This window comes from Myotis daubentonii, chromosome 8, assembly GCF_963259705.1.
Source record: "Myotis daubentonii chromosome 8, mMyoDau2.1, whole genome shotgun sequence".
In the NCBI taxonomy this organism is placed as follows: domain Eukaryota; kingdom Metazoa; phylum Chordata; class Mammalia; order Chiroptera; family Vespertilionidae; genus Myotis; species Myotis daubentonii.
Genome location: NC_081847.1, coordinates 58314622 through 58326771, shown reverse-complemented (window position 1 = coordinate 58326771; position 12150 = coordinate 58314622). Strand labels below are relative to the sequence as shown.

The window sequence follows — 12150 nt, the reverse complement described above, 5'->3', positions numbered from 1 at the left end:
TATAGCAGTGTCAGCAGCATAGCATCAACTTGACACTTACTGAAGACTCCAAATGTATTGAATGCTAAATAGATGAGAACTAAGACAATTTAGGAATAAATACTTTGAGTGAGATGGGGATATAAATAATATCACATTTCCATGAAGGGTTTTATCATTTGTAATATTCAAATGCTTATTAGATATACACAGTAAGGTAATGTTTAAGGAGTCTCATTTGTTTAACTTTTGAGGCAATATAGCTTAATGCTTATGGTTTCTTGAGCAAGATTTCCTAAATGCAAATCCTGAAACCTTAATCAGCTATTTACCAGTTTTGGGTTCTTCATGAATAGTTTAACCCTCTGTGCCTCAATCTTCTTGTCTTTAAACTGAAGGTAATACCAGTATCTTTATAACCACTCCATAAATTACACATACTAATACTCATGAAACATTGCAATACTTTATAATATACAGTGAGTGCTTGGTGAGCGTTTGATATTTGTTTTAGAAAACAAGGTATAAAGCAGGGTAGTTGGGTAAACAATAGCTTTACTCATGACATATAATTTTGAAAATGCAATCCAGCAATTTATTCAGATTCTTTAGTTCCAGGGTGCTATGATAAGTTTCTGTGATGGTACGATTTTGTTAGACAGAAACTAACTCATTCTAACACAATTTTGGAGGGATTAGAGGTCTTTAAGATTGTTTGAAGTGGATTTTTCATTTCAGTTGTGGTTCTAAAGTCAAGAAGGGTGAGATTGAAATTTGGAATTTTAGTATACTAAGAGCAAAGAAGGTACCCTACACAATTCCAGAGAAAGAGAATACAAGAATTGAAACTGCATCTGACTTCTCAACTGAGGGGCACTGTACTGAAGGATGAGAGTGTCACAGTTTCAAAAATTTGAAGGAAAGTTATTTTAACCTAGAATTCTATACCCAGTCAATTTTTTAACCAATTGTTTAATAAGAAAACATTTTCAGATAGTCAAAGGTTCAGAAAGTTTACCTACTGTACTTTCCAAGTCTTACCTAGGAAGTTACTTAAAGAAGGACTAGAGAAAAATGAGGAGCAAATCAAGAAGGAAAACCATATGGCAGCTAGGAAAGTGTTGATCTCACTCCGGAGAGTAACAGGCACATTCCCATGATGACAGCTGGGCAGTAGGCCCCATGAGCCATCGGGTCAGGTTGAGTAGGAGGAGAGAGGACCAGAAGGGAGGACCTAAGAAAATGAGTTTAAAGAAACTTGGTAATGTTCTTGAGAAACTGGATATATTAATTCAGACTGTATAAGGAAAAAGGAAAGGCAATTAGGAAGAATTTAGAAAAATGTCTTCAGTGCTTTATTGGCCCAAGGACAACATTGGGTCTTTTTATTTTCTATCACTGTTATCTTGCTTGTATTGTCAACTTATATATTATCTTACTGTGACTTACAAAGTCAATGAAGGAAAAATTAGTACCATAGGTGATTGTTTCTTAGATGAGCTTGCCTATAAGGAAAGTTAGACCCTCAGCAGTAGTCAGGGGAACTAACTCTAGGAGTGGATACATTCCCTGAAATAAAGCTCTCCAGACCCTCACTTCTGTGCACTGGGAGTGGGGTGGGGGTGGATTGTTCACATTGTAAGAAATAAGGCGATCCCCCAAATTCAGGGGTCCTGGTAGAACACAAAACATACTTGGAGCCAGGCAGCAAGCCAAATGTTTTGACTTCTATGTAGAAAGGTTCACAGCACATGGTCTGGAAGCACGTGCACACTGAGCAGGAGGTCTGCTTGGCTTTATAATCTCTGACCCCATGACCTGTCCCTCACTCTTGATTGGAGCTCAGGCTCATAGTCTTTCGCGACTGGCTGATTCAAAGGGAGGGGTGGGCCTTTGCTGTTTCAAGATGGCAGCCCCCAGGGGAGCTACAAGTCGTGTGGCCAACATGGCGGCTGTCTAAACTGTTCTTTGGCAGAAAAGATGACTTGTTTATTCTGACACCACTATCATTCTCTGAGCTTAGAATAGTTGCAACTCTTCTCACTCAAACTAGGCTGGGCCAGACTTCGTGTGCAGCAGCTGCCAACAGCTACAGAGACAAGACTGGACAAGACTGATGGGGTGAAGACAAATGCCTGCTAACGGGATGACAGACTGCCTGGGTAGTGCTTTTGTTCAGGAAAGAACAACTTTCTAATCCATACCAGGCAACCGTTTTGTTGCACAGGCAGCATCTGTCACCACAACGAGCCAAGGCTTTGTTTTAGACGTGTATTTCCATGTGCTGTGCTCTACAGCAGTGATGGCGAACCTTTTGAGCCCGGCGTGTCAGCATTTTGAAAAACCCTAACTTAACTCTGGTGTCGTGTCACATATAGACATTTTTTGATATTTGCAACCGTAGGGAAAAAAGGTTTATATTTTATTTTATATAGTTAAATGACATTTAACAAAGAAAAATCAACCAAAAAAATAAGTTCACGTGTCACCTCTGACATGCGTGTCATAGGTTCGCCATCACTGCTCTAGATGATGCTGTACCTCATGCTACTGGTACATGCTTCCATTTTCATATTGTGATCTTGTTTGCAGTAGGCATCATTTTAAAACTGTAGTTCGATTAAATTTTCATTAAGCTAAAAGTTTGGACTATGTGTGTTATCGTATTTGGGCTCTAAATAATGATAAAAATGTTTCTTCATAAATACAAAGTAAATCATTATATCAAAGAACACTTTCAATGTGGGATGCCAAAAGTGGCCCCCCACACTGGAGGATCTTAGGTTCTAAGGATGACTCATCCGTTATCAGTCAGGACTGTATATTTGTAATCAAGGAGGTTCAGCAAAGATGACTAGAGAGAGTACATCTGGGAACTTTAATTAATGTTTTCCTTATCATTGAGCCATAAGTTATTTTGTCAGGTGATAATAAATTCTCTCAGAAACTGGCTGTATTTCTATATTTCAAACTTACAGAGAAAAAATGATATATTAACTCATGAATTATACCAACTCTGACCTTTAGGAGGCTATTTTAAATATATATATATATATATAGATATACATATATCTATATATATATGGCTTCAGGTGATGAGTTCATGATATATGAGTTTATCCATTTTCTCCCTTTTGAGGATTTGTGTTATTTTTACTCGGTGCAGCCTGATAATTAATTTGGAATTATCTTTAAAGAATTGAGAAGAGATTAATGTTTCAAATCAAAGTTAAAAAGAATAAGATACATCTTTTCTGAGAAAAAGAACTCTTCTATATTACCGTATAGCCTCATTACTAGAGAAACCTGATCATTGATGTAAATAATGATCACCTTATTTATTAAATGATTTTTCATGAACAAAAATAGCACTATTAAAAAGCATAACAATAAACATCATGTAGAAACTGAAAGCACAAAAGAACAAACACACTATTAACCTTGTCCAACAGAAAATCGATAGCAGTGATATAGTTTAAGTCCCTGTTCTATCAGTTATAAAGAGAAGGGGGATCATATCTAGTCATTATTTAGCCAACAGAAAGAGTAAATGGCTCCATATATATCTAAATTTTTTATGAGAGAAGAGTTTTCCTATTCAAATGACAATTCTGTGCATGTAGAATATGCTGTGTTTTTTCTGACTTCTTAAAATAACCTTCTTAAATACAATTAAAGTTACAGAGACTCAATTAGAGGCAAATGAACTGAAGTGAAGGTCAGAATCTATAGGACCTAGAATATAGGGTTGCTGAGTAAATAGCTGAGGTTTGGGAGGATGCTTTATGGCTTTTATCAGCACTAATTTAGAGTTTTCTCAAAGAGAGAAAAAGATATGATGAATTACAAAACTGCCTTTAGGACTGACATCACCAACATTTATCTAATCTACAATTAATATGTCTTTGTCCATACTCTAACTTCAATAGTAGCTCCATTAAATTACATATTAAGAATCAAGTGTTTTCATATAAATCTAAATAAAGTAATTTGTAATCTGAAATCTATCAGATTGTCACCAATTGAAACTTGATCTTACATGTACATAGAGCCAGCAGTGTAATGTTGAAATATTATATCCACCAACTTATGTCCAAAGATTGTAACCATTAAATGCTAAGATTTCTATAAAGTAGAGCAGTGATATTTTATGGTGTTTTACAGCAATTCATAAGGATATCTTCCATTTGGTTACTTTACATAAAAAGTTATTTTGAAATATGTTTATATGGACTTTGTCTCAAAAAACTGAGCCAGTAGAATTCTTAAATGAAAGGTAATTTAAGTAGGTGATATGCATATGATACTTATTTTTTCTAGTTTAAACAGTGACCTTGATCTACCTTGCTGAAGAACAGTGATAATAATCTATTAGTTTCATTTGTTCTTATAAGAAAAAGGCATATAAAATAATAAAAACAATAAAATAAGTGGAAAAGATAAAGAGGATAAGAAAAGTTATAATTACTGATATTAAACATTAAATGGGGTAGAGAACACACAATACAATGTACAGCTGATGTATTACAGAATTGTGCTCCTGAAACCTATATAATTTTATTAACCAACATCACCCAATAAATCCAATTAAAATACATGAATGAAAATATTAGAGGGATAATATAATTAAATAAACCAAACTTAGACAAAGCCAGGCAACAAGCACTAGAATGTAAGTGCTAGGAAGGCAGAGATTATATTCCTTTAGGTCACCATTGTGTCCTTAACAATTCAATAAATATTAATAAAAGGGAAGAGTGATATTAAACAATAAAATCCAAATGGGCTAAAAGGGAATTATTAAATGTAGTTTCTTTATGTAAATGTATTCCAACCTCTTTCTTTTTTCCTCCTCACCCCCAACCAAGGAGCCTTTTTACTCTTTTTTTTTCTATTTTGTCTCTACTACCATGAAATTTTAAAAACCACAGATCTACTGTGTATCTATCTGTTCATGTATTGTGACCCTTTGCAGGGCCACAAACCACTTTAAAGCTAATTTTTTGCCCTCAAAACAAAATTTTGCCCCTGTGGGTGAGATATTAAATACACATACTTTATGGAAATCAATGTTACATAGAGAACATGCCTTGAAAATCAAATTAGGCTTGAATATGCTTCTGGGCATAGGGGGAAGTCAGTCAATCTTAGATATGGTAATCAATAGTTTTCTCTAAAGTATGGTACTTTCTTGAAAAGACCTCTGAACCATACATCTTAAGACCCATGGGTTGAAGAACAAAAGCAAAAACTTTGGCTTCTGCCTTTTGCCTTAAGCACTGACCAGTCTAAATTGATGCAGGATATAGACCCCAAAGTGAAATAGCTGCAAAATCCCTTTTAAAAAAATAATGCTCTGAAACCTAATATGTAGAATAGGTTAGAGCTGAGTTCCTGAATCTGGTTGAAATCTTCCACTTATACTGCACATGACAAAGACATCCATAAAGACATTTCTCCAGAATCCTTAGTGCTTCACGGACCCACATTGGAATATCACATTATATGATCCTTTCTAATCTTAAGATTTAAAGACCTTGATTCATTGACAGTTCATATGTTGAATTCAACTTCTGTTTGCCTGATTTTCCTATTTTTTGACATAGTTGGTGTTTTGGAGAACTAATTAGAAATCAAAGTAGTTGACTTACTTTATAAACACAGAAATTAGCCTATTGGCCATTTTTGTCACAGATTGTATTGAAAGCTTTTTAAGAACAAATAACTGAGTTGTAGCCAAAGACTTGACTTTACCCAGTTGCTTGGTAAAAAGGAGTTTCAGGTGATAAACTTCACATCCTAGCAGACAATATAACTTGAACGCAATAGTTTAGGAAAGTTTGGACTCTATGTCAGGAAATATTTTTTCCAATGATATTTTATTTCTCTTTTAAATAAAATATCGGAAAAGTTCATGATTAATTTTTTTCACTCTCACATATCCACAACAAATCATATGATGTGAAAAGGGTGAAAATTGCAAGACATATAGGTGGAATAGGTATTGATGTTGAAGCTGCTAGCAATGGGATAGACGTGTGCCTTTAAGATGTCCTCTTGCTACTAATATGTATCTTTCACTATGTGCTTTCTGTATTTTTTTTTTGTGTATAGATTTGTATGTGAAATTACTCTGCAATGAATACTTTAAAGGAAATTACTTTATTCATGATGTATGGTGGAGAACAGTCTTTACTACTAGTGATAAAATTATGCCAAGGTCTTCATTAAGAATAACGTAATAAGTAAAGGCTTAACAAATGAATTTTTCTTTTCTTTCAAAGTATTATTCACTCCAAGGCTTCCATGGATCTTAAGGAAACTAATTTTAATGATAGTTGACTAAATTTTCACAGGAATGGTAAATAGAAGTAAATAGTGTTATATAGTTTAAAAGTTCCTTGAATGATTGAAAATAATGTTGTAGGTAGTAATACAGACATGGCTAAAAACAGAACATTCTGAATAATTAACTGTGGTTAAGTAATGGTCTTAGAGGTATAGACATTACAAAGGTGAAGAGAGCTTGATGTGGAAACATATTATTGGTATGAACAACAAACTTGTTCTTGCCCACAGATGTACAAAGTATAAGCATGAATTGATGCACTGCTATCTTTCTTGAAGAAAAACTTGTTTTTGGCAAGTGACAATTTCTATTCAGTTTCCAATCTGTGAAATAAAATTTATTGAATTCTACATAACTTTTACCATTCCCGTTCAGGGTCTATGAGTATCCCTTAGGTTTGTTGAGGTCTTTATACTCTGAAAAGCACAAAAAAAGCTTTGTTTAATATCATCAGGATGAATTATCTCCATTGTTCCAAAATACTATGCTTCCATTAATAAGATTCATATTAAGAAGATATGCCCCTTAACTTCTAGAGCACATGGAGATTTTAAATTGGCAAAAAAAAAAAAAAAATCTCCACTTTTTCTTTACTCATTCTCTCTTGAATAAAGAGTATTTTGTTTTCCCTCCAAGATAATTATGAGAAACTCCTATTGCATGTTTGGAGCTTTTTCAAATCCAGTTGCTCTTACAGGACAGTGTGATAATCAAGTAATATGACATTTAGTAGACTGACCAATAAAATAATTTAAAATTAGCATTGGTATTTTGACTTTTCTTCTGGGCTGTCACTCCAGACATGCTCAGAGCCTTATCTATATATTTTAAATAGTAGATTAAACAATATGTTAATGGTGAGAGAGATGATCAAGATCTAGGTAATAATGCTGCTATGGCTCTAAATAGGCTGGCAGTAAACTGAGACAGATGTTTTTAGAGTAGCAGAACATCTGGAATATGATCACATAAGAGTACTTTCCCATAGGTCATTTCAAAGAGAGCTTATAGGACCAAAACCAGGACTCTTAACACTGTGGCCTAAGATTGAAGTTATCCATAGGATGTAATAGACACTCAATAGTCCTACGTTTTCCTGAGGAGATGAAAGATAAAAACAAAAAAAAGATTACTTTTCCAATATTGAGTGCAACATTGTAAATCCAGATATTTTATCAAGATTGGGAATAGATAAATGGATAGAGTTTTATAAGAAGATGGCTTTCCAAGAAAATATCTCAAGAAAACTGTAAATTTCTACATATATTTGAATGGATGCACAGGTTTCATTTTAGTGGATATTTTAGGTTGATAGTCTTAAATCTGGAATGAATATGTAAGTGGGGAAAAAGATACCTTTCCCCAGGTGTCCTTACTTTTATTACCTTGGCATTTCAGGATATACAATGTAAATTCTCCAGTGTATTTTTTATTGAAACAGGGATCTACAGAGGTACAAAGTCCAGACATTTAAGGGCACCAAAACAACAACGAAGTTCTGGGAAACAGCCAATTTCCTACATGGAATTGGGTTGCTGTGGCACTATTTTGCACAGGCCAGGAATAGATGCCTGCAGGAGACCAAAGCATCTGCCGTCTGGTGATCTGGGATGGGACGACCCCGAGAGGGCAGAGGAAACAACATATGGGCCCAGTGCAACATAATTCCAAACAAAGTAAAACAGGAAAATAATAGATTCTAACAGAAAAACAAGGTGTGTGCCCCTGACTCAAGCCAAGTGGCTTTGGGGACTTCAGCTTCATCCAAAATAAAAAACCATTACCTTGTCCTGAAATGAGATGTTGATAAATCCTATATAATAAAAGGCTAATAGGCAAATCGACCAAACAGCAGAACGACCAGTCGCTCTGATGCACACTGACCACCAGGGGGCAGATGCTCAGCACAGGAGCTGCCCCCTGGTGGTCAGTGTGCTCTCACAGGGGTAGCGCTGCTCAGCCAGAAGCTGGGTTCATGGCTGGCGAGCGCAGTGGCAGTGGCGGGAGCCTCTCCTGCCTCCACAGCAGTGCTAAGGATGTCCGACTGATGGACATCCATCTCAAAGTAATTTCTACTAAAGCATTAACACTAAGCCATCAGTCGGACATCCCCCGAGGGCTCCTGGACTGCAAGAGGGCACAGGCCGGGCTGAGGACAGCCCCCCACCACCACCGAGTGAAAAATTTTCATGCACTGGGCCTCTAGTTAATACATAATCCATAGTAAAGAGACACTATCAAGTCCGGTGACTTTATCCTGTGTGCCTTCTGACAAGCTTAGAGACGTTCATTTTTAGATTCTGGTAAGATTCATGTCTATTTATATAAAAAGTAAACTGGTAACAAGTTGTATTTGTTGTTGAACTAATGCAGGCAGCTGATGCACAAATTAGAACATCAGACTAGGAGTCCTAAACTTGAGTTCAAGTTTTATTTTTTTCATTACATTGCAGGTAGGCTTGGGGTGACCATGTTATGATCATGATCATCACCATCATCATTATCACCCTCATGAGTTGAAAACTTAGATTTCTCAGTCTCTGCTCTAACACTTGAAATACATGATCTCATTTAATTTTTTGCAAATGAGTTATGTGGTAGTTACTGGGTTATTTAAATGAGAAAATTGAGACTCTGAGAGAGTAAATAACTTGCCAGGCTTCACTTAGCCACTAAGTAGCAGAGCCAGCATTTGATTTTCTGACTTCAAAAGTCGATGGTTAACTACTATACTATATCTTCATATTCTGGCTTTCTCTGAGCTTCAGTTTATTTATCTGTAAAGTAGAAACTTGAGCTAGGCAATCTCTAAACAGCTTTTTCCAACCCCTAATTCTGACTTTCAAATGTCTTCCAGTTCCCTCATCACTACCTCACAATAGCCCTCAGGAAATCTCAAACCCTGGAAATGACCATGGTTCTTTCTCCCTCATCCCCATCTATATATATATATAACCATTGCAAATAGACTGAACAGCGGGAACAACTGAACAATGAGTCGCTATGACGTGCACTGACCACCAGGAGGCATGTGTGGAACATGGCGGGCCTCCGCAGCAGGTGGCAGAGCACAGAACATGGCAGGCTTCGGCCATGGCGAGATGGTGAAGCAGGTGAGCAGGGGCTCCAGACCAAGGTGGAGTGCCGGTCGCTGTCATCAGGATGAACCTCTGGTGGTTACTGAAAATTCTTTGCTCTGTGCACCATGGTCCCACCCACACTCGCACCCACTGCTGGCGCTGGCCCCACTCGCACCCACTGCCAGTGCCAGTCCTGATCGCTCGGCACTGTCAGCAGGTATGAGCGGCGGCTGTTGGCCCTGATTGCACCTGAGGGCTTCTCCACCTCCTCTTGCTCCTGAAGGGCAATCAGGGCAGCAGCCACTGCTCGCACCTGCTGATGGCGCCAGCCCCACTCGCACCCGCTGCTGGTGCTGGCCCCAATTGCTCCACACTGTAAGCGGGTGCAAGGAGAGCCAGCGCCATCAGCGCATGGGAGTGGCGGCACGGTGGGAGCGGGGCTGCTGGCAGAGAGGGAACTGGAGGCCACGGTGGGAGGGGCCGGGTGGGGGTACGGGGGATGGCCTGAGACCAGCCCCTGTGCCCACCTCAGCCTTGCAGCCCACAGTTCCTTTCAAGATGCACAGATTCGTGCATTGGACCCCTACTTCTTTCATAAAAGGCATTTTATTTTCTTGATATTCCTTTTAGTGCCCAATTACATAGGACTAGTTGTAATTCATGTTACCACCTCCCCACCTCTAAGGAGATTGCAATGAGATTATGTGTTAACACAATGAGTGGTCCCCAGGGCCAGGCCTGGCAGGACAGACAAGGAGGAAGCACGCCACCTGCAAGTCCCTGACCTGCAGCCAGGAGAAGCTGGGACAGGGAATCATGATGGTGTCTGTAATTAAACAAAGACATTGGAAAAGCAGCTACAATGAGCTGAAGTCAAGGAAAGAATTATATGTTAAAGTAATACATTTAAATATAAAAAATTTATTCAGAAAAATCTAGACTAAGGAACTTGTTTGACTAGTTTGGCTTAGCTGCCTCCACAGCACAAATTTCTTGAACGTCAGTTTGACCTAATGTCATTTTTGCTGTGTAGACTTTACTTTGGGAGTCTGGACAGTGTATTTGCATAAATAATATGTGATTATGCTAAGAAATGATGGCTTGGGAAATCTCTTATGTGTATTTCGAATTACCCACTGTCCTAAAAACATATGGTGCTTTGTAATTTTCTGATATTAGAACTGAAACATACAGATGTGATAGCCTATACAATTTGCCTGGGAATAATTAACACAAGTAATTGTAAAATAAGGTTTCTTAATTATTACATGAGACTCTAAATTGAAGATTGATTTCACCAGTGATTTATAACGGTCTTTACTAATCAAATAAGATTAGCTGCAAGTGACACCAGATACTTCAGTTTATCATCTACAATGCTATTATTCAAAGGAAAATTCTGTGGTGATGTAAATGTTCTGTTTCCACTGGTTTGTCAAATTTGTTGGCATATAGTTGTTAATAATATTTTATTATAATCTTTTGTATTTCTTTGGAGTCAGTTGTTACTTCTCCTCTTTCATTTTTGATTTAACTTATTTGTGTCCTCTCTCTTTTTTTTCTTTATTTTTGTTCTGATCTTTATTATTTCCTTCCTTTTACTCACTATGGGCTTTGTTTATTGTTCTTTTTCAAGTTTATTTAAATGTAAAGTTAGATTGTTTATTTGAGATTTTTCTTATGATAGGCCTGCAATGCTATGAATTCACCTCTTAAGATTGCTTTTGCAGTGTCCCATGGATTTTGGGTTGCTCTTCTCTTTTTCATTTAAAACAAGCATCTTTTGATGTCTTCCCTTTAAAATTTTTTAAAATACTCACTTGAGGATGTATTTATTGATTTTAGAGAGAAGACGAGAGAGAGAGAGAGAGAGAGAGAGAGAGAGAGAGAGAGAGAAAGAGAGAGAGAGAGAGAGATTGGTTGCCTCTTATACTTGTGCTCCTGACCAGGGACCAAACCCACAACCTAAGTATGTACCCTGACCAGGAATCAAACCTTTGAGCTTTCCAACAAACAGCTACACTGGCCAGGGCTGGTTTCTTTCTTCATTGTTAACCTACTCATCGTCTAGTGACATGTTATTTATCCTCCATGTCTTTGGGTGTTTTTTAGTTTTTTCTTGTGATTGATTTCTAGTTTCAAACCTCTATAGTCAGAGAAGATGCTTGATATGATTTCAATCTTCTTAAATTTATTGAGGCTTCTTTTGTGTAGCCCTGTGGTCGGCAAACTGTGGCTCGCGAGCCACATGTGGCTCTTTGGCCCCTTGAGTGTGACTCTTCCACAAAATACCACATGCGGGTGCGCACGTACAGTGCGATTGAAACTTCGTGGCCCATGCGCAGAAGTCGGTATTTTGTGGAAGAGCCACACTGAAGGGGCCAAAGAGCAACATGTGGCTCGCAAGCCACGGTTTGCCAAGCCGCAGTTTGCCCACCACTGTAGCCTAATATGTGGTCTATCCTAGACAATGTTCCATGTATACTTGAAAAGAATGTATATTCTGTTGCTTTGGGGTAAAATGCTCTGAAGATATCAATTAAATCCACCTGATTTAATGTATCATTTAAGGCCATCATTTCCTTGTTGATTTTCTGTCTGGAAGATCTATCCATTGATGTCAATGGGTGTTAAAATCCCCGACTATGACTATAATACTGACAATCTCTCCCTTTATGTACATCAAGATTTCCTTTACATATTTAGGTGCTACTATATTGGGTGCATAAATTTTTACAGGGT

At 37.5% G+C, this 12150-nt stretch overlaps 1 non-coding gene across 1 annotated transcript; it reads left to right on the top strand.

The window, feature by feature from the left end:
* The first annotated feature begins 7314 nt into the window (after window positions 1-7314).
* LOC132240370 (small nucleolar RNA SNORA25) lies at window positions 7315-7440 on the top strand. The gene has a single exon (XR_009454291.1). It is a non-coding gene; the product is annotated as a small nucleolar RNA SNORA25 (small nucleolar RNA).
* The last annotated feature ends 4710 nt before the right edge of the window (window positions 7441-12150 follow it).